Genomic DNA, 8,757 nt, shown 5'->3' with positions numbered 1-8,757 from the left:
GAGTTACTCTGACTTTGTGGGTGGACTGCGGTAACTGGATATATTTTCGATAGAGCAGAGGAGGCTAGGAGGAGATTTGATAGAGGTTTTTAAAATTATGAAGGCTTTGGATAGTCTAAATAAGGAGGAACTGTTTCCATTGGCTGAAGGGTCAATAATAAGATGGCACAGATTTAAGGTGATTGGCAAAAGGCAATGTGAGGAAAAACCTTTTTACTGAATGAGTGGTTAGGATTTGGAATGGATGCTTGATAAGAGTGGTGGATATGTATTCAATAGTAGCCTCCAAACATGAATTGGATGAATACTTGAGGGACAAAAAAAATGCAGGAATATTTGGAGAGAGTGTGCAAGTGGAACTAACTGGAGTGACCTTCGAAAGAGCCACTTTAGACTCAATGGGCTGAATGGCCTTCTGTGCTGCACTAATCCATGATTTTATGATCCTATTAATAATTTGACGAGGAGTCTAAGATCTGGCAGGGTAAATGTAGAGATAATGTTTTCACTTGTGGAGGAATTTAGAACTGGAGGCCATAAATGCAAGATAGGTGGTTACTAATGAATCCAACAGGAAAATAAGGAGAAACTTCTTTACTGGAGTGGTCATAAAGTGGAACTTACTACCACAGAGAGTGGCTGACGCAAATAATTTAGATGCTTCAAAAGGAAATGAGACATTCACTTGTGAGAAAAAGGAATATAAAGATAAACTGGAAGGCTGAGATGACATAGGTGGAATGGGAGGAGACTTGTGGAATATATCAAGATAGACTAGTTAGGCTGAATAGCCTGTTACTGTGCTGTATCTTCTGTATAATTCTATGTAATACTTCAATATATTTTGTTGTGTTGTCTTCAAACAAAACACAATGTAAATTTGGAGCTGGAACTTGAATTTAATTATTCTAACACTAAAAGTTACAATGGCTAATACAGCCAACAGACCATTGACTTCAATGGAAATTAATGGATGATTACATTCCTCTATATGATACTTTTTTTCTTTGCCATTGAAGATTACGGAAGCTATTATTTTACTTGGCATATCAAAATTACGAGAAAACTGCAGCATTTTGCTACAATTTTACTAAATATTGAATTGTACCCTTCAGGTATCTTTCACCTAAAGTGTGTTGTAAAAAGATGGCATTGGTCACACAACTTGATGTTATGAAAAACATAAAAGAATTGGAAATAATAATTGGAAGTTCTAAGAACATAATATAATGCTAAATCACTGTTTCACATGAGGCCTTAAAATGGCAAGAGACAGACACAGCACAATAGTACATGTAGTAGAAGTGGAAGTACATAAGTTCATACTCTTATATACAAGCTCTTACATTGTTTTAAGTTTGCATTAAGATTGGGAGGATACTTGGATGACAACGTACTTAAGAAAGTCCACTAATTCCTATAAATATTACACCAAAAACTTAAAATATTCTACATCCAAAATGATATATTTAACTCCCAAACTGTCAGGTTCTTTGAAAGGCTGACTCTTTAGTTAACATCTCTGATCCACAAACCAGTATAATTACATTGGCTCCCTCTGCTATTGTAAGATCAGTTTTAAATAGGAGCAATTAATGTATTGCTGCAATTAATAGATTTTCCTGCTTTTTTTCATAATCTGCATTAATTGCATAATCAATTAAAAAGCAAATAATAAGGCTTTAACATCTGTGCTACATTCAAGTTTCTTCCACTATGCTCTATACGTGCCCAACATTAAAGTCAGCTTCAGTAGACAAAATTGTACTTTCTACGAACTGGAATTTAACCTTATGCTTGAAGTTTAGGGGATAATTGACTCAAGGATGAACAATAAACCCTTATAACTATCAACCATCCACATATTTAGTATGACCTCTCCTTCATACCTCTCAGAATTGGAAGAAAACACTGTGCTGACAAACTAAATGGTTCAGGCTAATGCTAGTCATTCTATTTATTGTGGGATGTATAATTATACAGAAGCAAGCATTTAAAAAGGTAGGTTAAGTAACAAACATAGTACTCAATTTACACCATCTTTCCAAAATAATGAAAATTGCTAAGTTGTTCTAGTTCTCTGGTAAAATTTCAGTATGACTATGATGAAAAAGCTTTGCATGGGAAATTAATCTGAGAGTCCCAATTAGCCTTCGATTCAGATGATAACGCAACAAAATAACAAACTGAGGACCATTAGGTACACATCTGATTATATGTTTCTCTTTGTTTTCATATGCAAGCTAGCACAATGGAAGATAAAAAGGTATAATTCATAACTAAATCAAAGCTGCCCCACTTTGAATTATTTCTTGTAGTGATAGACCAACATCAAAAGGAAATGCAGATGTAAAAAATTCAACAAACATCACTTAGCTAAACAGAATTTGCCTGATTTGCGGGGAAAGACTTATAGATAACAGATCTTATGCTTTCTCACAGTGGCAAGATCACAAACACAGCTAAATTTCAGTGTCACTGCCACTACAGGTCAGACAGCAATGGGGAATTGGATCAGAAGATAGTATGGTAGCCATTTGGCTGCCTATCCTGGATTTTCCTCACTGGAACTAAATACATCTGTCCAACTACATGTGGAAATATTGAAATCACATATTAGTGCTAGGAATATTGCATTTCACATTAGCAGCACTCAAATAACATTGCGTGCTCGGGACCTAGTGTATTTTCTAAATGTATTTCCAGTCTGCTGACAAGAACAGATTTATTGCTCAAAGTTGCTTTGAGAAAGTATACTGGATCTTCTTCTGCTTCATAGCAATTGTTTATGCTGGTGATATTGGTGTTAACCAGAAGCTAGTAAAACTTCCCTGAAAGACATTTTTGAAGTAGTCAGGTAAAGGCATGGATGCTGAGTTGCATCTGCTTGGACATTTTGGGTTTGAGGGGTGGTCCTCTCATTTGCTGAGCATTGACAAGTATCTACAGCATTAGGAATTATTAATATTTTATTGTTACTTATTAACAACCAAACCACAAGAAGGAGAACCAAAAAAATGAAAGACCTTTTTATGCAGCTTAAAACAGCACCAAATATTGCCTGGTTAATAGGATGATTAGCAATTTTGAAAGCATGATTGCAGATGGGTAACAGATTCGAGTTCTTGTGTTCAGGACATAGTAGTGTTATTGCAAGAAAAACAGTTTAAAAATGTGCAGTGAGACAAGAAGCAAATGATTTACATGGGAAATCAAAGAAAAAGAGATGGTCAGAAAAGATATATAATAGAGTTCAGTATTTTCCTGTTATTAATGTCAAGGTAACAGGCTTGCAATTGCCAGAATCACATTCACTATCTGCAAATCCACAACAACCATTAAAATGAAGTGAGAATGAAAGGAGAATAATGATCCAAGGCATTTATCTGAATCTGTTGTCTTTACTGAGCAATCATTTAATCACAGTGATACTTATTCCCATGAAATATACACTCTATAGGACTGAAGTTGGAAAAAAAATCCTGCTTCTGTGCTTTCTTTGATAAAGGGTTCAATGTATTAGGTTAGGTAATCAATTCTTTCAAATTACAGCACAGGGAGCAAATATTTCAATAGCAATTATTTTTATGAGAGTAAATGAAAACTGCAAACAGTAAATTTTAGATTTGCAATAATCCTGAAAATCTAATTCAACCTCACAATATGTCTTGCAATGAAAGATTACTAGTGAATGGTCGGGAAGGAAATGCAAGCAGGGGAGAGAGTCAAACCTTTATGTCCTGTATATTTCGCTCTCTGCCTGTGATTTAAGTCAGTAGAGAAAATTGACCAGAATAAAAATAGAGAAGAGCACAAGCCATCAGATTAAAGAAAATTGTGCAAAAAAGACATACACATTCAACATATATCCCAGACTGGATAAATTTCCCCCGATGACTCAACTGGCTGATGCAGCAAGCATAGGAACCATACAATCAGAGAGATCCCAAATTCTCGTCCTGCTCTTGATTTTATAGCCAGAAGATTGAGAGCACAGCATGCTGATCTTCATGCCCTATTCTGCAATTTGTGGTCCTGTGGTGTAAAACTGAATTGGAAAAGGAGTATCTCATAATTTTGGGGCTGCAAATCACCAGGTGATAAGCCATACACAGTACAGAGTCATAGCTACTAGCTTGTGAAATGCCTACCAACTATTGTTTAGGTGTTGTTGCATGTTCAGTAACCGATCTGGTAGCAATAGTTTATCTACTTGAATGGTCACAAAAATTGATATTCTGAGAAAGACTCTTCTTTGACCTTGGGTGTTGAAGCCTGTCTTTGAAAGTGTTAGCAATTTCCATAGAGGTGGAGATTTTCCCTATGGATTTTAGTTTCTTTTGGCGACTGCCATGACAAGGAATGATGAAGAGCAGCTCCATGTGGGTCATTGCTCCTTAATGTTTCATCTACGACTCAGTAAAAAAAAAAGATTTTGGAAAAAAATACCCACAAGAATTTAAACTCTATTGTTTGCAATAATTTGAGTATTGTACTGTTAGTTACCCTTCGGTGCTTTCTGCGGCTTGAACTATCCTACTTATAATAATCCCACTGATAGTTCTCACCTGAAAATAAAGGTCTGATAGTGTGTCTCTTTTTGCCTTTTATGCTGGGATTCTCCACTGCCTAAAACTGCAGTGAAAGAGTAATTTAATGGTTTCCAATTTAAATTTGCAGGCTTAGTTGTAGGAGACAAAGGGTGATGACAGAAGGATGCTTTAGTGACTGGAAGCCAGTGTCCAGTGATGTACCACAGGGATCTGTGCTGGGTCCCCTATTATTCGTCATTTATATAAACGACATAGATGACTATGTTGGGGGGGAGGATTAGTAAGTTTGCGGATGACACAAAGATTGGCCGGGTGGTTAACAGTGAGGTTGAGTGTCTTGGGCTACTGGAAGATATAGACGGGATGATCAAGTGGGCAGATAAGTGGCAGATGGAATTTAACCCTGAAAAGTGAGGTGATACACTTTGGAAGGAGTAATATGACAAGGAAGTATTCAATGAACGGCATGGCACTAGGAAGTTCTGAGGAACAAAGGGACCTTGGCGTGTGTGTCCATAGATCTCTGAAGGTGGAGGGGCATGTTAGTGGGGCCGTGAAAAAGGCATATGGGACACTTGCCCCTATCAATCGGGGCATAGATTACAAAAGTAGGGAGCTCATGTTGGAGTTGTATAGAACCTTGGTGAGGCCACAGCTGGGGTACTGTGTGCAGTTCTGGTCACCACATTATAGGAAGGATGTGATTGCACTGGATGAGATTCACCAGGATGTTGCCTGGGATGAAACATTTAAGTTTTGAAGAGAGGTTGGATAGACTTGGGTTGTTTTTGTTGGAGCAGAGAAGACTGAGGGGCGACCTGATCGAGGTATACAAGATTATGAGGGGCATGGACTGGGTGGATAGGGAGCAGCTGTTCCCCTTAGTTGAAGGGTCAGTCATGAGAGGACATAAGTTCAAGGTGAGGGGCAGGAGGTTTAGGGGGGATGTGAGGAAAAACTTTTTTACCCAGAGGGTGGTGACGGTCTGGAATGCACTGCCTGCAGGTTGCCTCACATCCTTTAAAAAGTACCTGGATGAGCTCTTGGCACGTCATAACATTCAAGGCTGATAAGTGGGATTAGGTCGGTAGGTCAGGTGTTTCTCACGTGTCGGTGCAGACTCGATGAGCCGAAGGACCTCTTCTGCACTGTGTGATTCTGTGACATCAGGGTATGCAAACCTCTTTGTGGTGAACATGAGTAAAGAATGTTTGTAAAGTGGGAATTGTAAGCATAATCTTTAAAAAAAGGCACGGAGCTAAAAGTGCCTTTAGCAGGCACTGAGATCCCAAGGCATGATTACCCTGCATCAGGTCAACATGCTATAGGCAACACCCAAACTTCATGCTACCTGCTCAACTCAATGATTGTAGCATACAGCCTAGAGCTCAACATGCAGCGAGCTGGTTGTGTGCATGGCTAGCACAACTTATAGCTAGCATGCACTTCTTAAAAGCAGCCATGTTCAGCTCGCTGAGTTTCCAGTAGCACTATAGAGCCAGCTTTTGCAGCCATACTTGTTACTTTGACAGTTATACTGAGAAAAATTCAGTCAGAAGTAAATCAAGGGCAATGACTTTGAAGCTGTCATGGCTCCACGAAAGGAAAACAAACTCTAAACAATTTGTTGTAATTTTTGAGCCTGTAATACAGTTGGTAATAAGTAATTTGGTGAATTTAGGGCAATTTTCTGTTTTTGTGATCTAGAACGCTGTTAGCATTTTGGGGTTAAAGTTAGACAAATCTCATAAGTAAACCTTGCATTTCCTAGAAACTAGATTGTGTACTTGCCCAACATCAAGGTGGAAGATAGAAAAACCAAGGGGTTGAACAGAGAAACCTTGCTACTGTTTATCAGCTTACCAGAATGTAACATCTACAGTACCATCATTTGATGTCCACTATCCTAAGGAAATGCGTTGATTATGCAGTCTGTCACTGAGACTTGGGGTATTAACTAACAGACAACTTATATAATAATAAATAGGAAAATAAACAGGACTCAGTGTAAAACAGTTACCTGAAATTCTAGGTGTTCTGCTCCACTGTCAAAAGTGCAGAACTGGTTGGACTTCCACCTGCTCATCTGGTTTTACCCTCATCCTGTCCAAAATCCCAGGGATATCGAGTATTAATGGTGTGTGTCCATGCCATTAACAACCCTACCGGACACTGTTGTGTGGAACTGCCAGAATTGAGGAACGACACAATGCCACTCTGTCAGAGGGTGCAGGCTGAGAAAGTAAAATGACAAGTCTTCATCCAAAGCTACTGCTTCACTAGGTTGACCATTCTCATACAGCAAATGATCTGTTTTGGAACTTTTCAAATACAGGGCAGAACATTCTTTTCATACTGAGCATCCCAGCGGCGGGATCGGAAATGCACTGGACTGGAAGCACTTCTGCTGGGAGGCGGACCAGCTGCCCATGCACAGTTATGCAGCGGTCAGCCAATTAGGCATACAGAGGCGAGGGAGATCTCTGGTGAATCATGCGGCGGGAATGGGCAGGAAGTCACCGTTCCTGCTGTTACCTCATGGGGTCAAAGGTCAGGGCACCAAATTTAAATGACACCCAGACAGGCATCCACTCCTTGCCATCCAGCAGCATCAGTCTGGATGTGGGCAATATGATCGGCGCAGGCTTGGAGGTCTGAAGGGCCTGTTCCTGTGCTGTACTTTTCTTTGTTCTTTGTTCTTTGTTCTTTGTGAGGAGTTTGTGATCCCTGGATCTGCTGTGATCACCACCCACCAACCGCGCCCCCCCCCGACCCCCAAACCCCCATTTTGGATCTGTCACTTTCCTGGACCCCTAAAACTGCTGCCACCCCTCCACCCGCTGTGTCCCAGAGCAGACAATGAGTGGCTCCGTGGTTCAGTTTTGCCTCCCTGCAGGTCATTCCAGGTTGTCCAGGAGTGGCGGGAGGTCCTGTTTCCCAGCAATAGCAGCAAGAGGCTCTCCCACCTGACCAAAGTGGCCGAGACGGATGTTAGCAGTCATGGGGTCCACAAACATGACTGATTCCAGTACCGCAAAAGGATGAAAGACCTCCTGCGCTCTGCAAGGTTGGTGACACGGTGTGGGCACTGCAAAGTGGCACTCATAAAGGCATCTGACAATGTAGATATGTGAGTGGAGCGGGATGCCAGATAGGAGTTTGCGTTGACACTCAGTCCTTCTGTCTGCGTGCAGGACAAAAGAACGCACAACACCAGGGAGTGCTGCGAGACTGGTGGTGAAGCACTTGACATCTGCATTTGACCATGGGCGAAGGGGAGGCTTCCAAATTAGCAGGCAAATTAGCTGGACACTCCTGTGCATATGGAAAGTCAGGATTCTGAGAGTGAGGCTGCCTCCAGTCTGGTGTTGAAAACTAGGTACACAGAAGCTACACATGATACGTTGATGGGAAAATGAATTGTGCACAACCATGAGCTAACTCTTTGTGTCCTCCACTGCAGGTACAGCAAGGTGAAATGCTCGAACCAGCCTGCAGCAAGCCCAAACTCCAACTCTTAGGAGATAACACTGACCACTCTGAGGATGCGCCGTCATATCATTCCCCAGCACTCTCCACCAGCACAGACACAGTCACCTCGTTGGGTATGTGTTCATGGTTAGGTTCGGGGTCACAATCTTATGAAAACAACACAGACATGTTGCAGCAGCTGATGAAGGATGTGACAACTGAGGTCCTTGACAATCAGAGGACTATTGGAGACCAGGCCCATGCTGATGACATGCCTCTGTTAATGGCTGTAAGACACCTGCTGCAGATACAGAGACAGGTGGAACAAATGGTGGAACGGTCCACCCAAGTCCAGAGTTTTGTCATGAATCTGGCATGCGAGTGCTTGTCTTCCTCCTTGGAGAGGCTTCATCTTTGGAGACTGCCATGGAGAGCCAGCTCGATCAGAACATTCACTGGCTATTGGATATGTGCTTGGACCTGCATTCTGTCACTTCAGCCATGAGTTCTATACAGCATTGTCTGGGCCAGGAGGGGATGAGGCACCTTGAACACCCTCCAGGTGCTGCTACTCCTCCTGGAGTCAGTGAGGTGCCATCACACATTGACAGGAAGGAGGAGCACCAGCAAATCGACCCGGGGGCATTATCTCAGGGTGCTCCAAGGGTGTGTTGCCACTCCTCCTCCCCTCTGCCAGTGATCCCAGTGCCTCCAGAAGGTGAGGTGACGAGGG

The sequence above is a fragment of the Cetorhinus maximus genome, chromosome 1 (genome assembly GCF_964194155.1).
Source record: "Cetorhinus maximus chromosome 1, sCetMax3.hap1.1, whole genome shotgun sequence".
NCBI classification, from domain to species: Eukaryota; Metazoa; Chordata; class Chondrichthyes; order Lamniformes; family Cetorhinidae; genus Cetorhinus; species Cetorhinus maximus.
The sequence above is the reverse complement of the archived record's forward strand: the minus strand, read 5'-3'. Positions refer to the sequence as shown.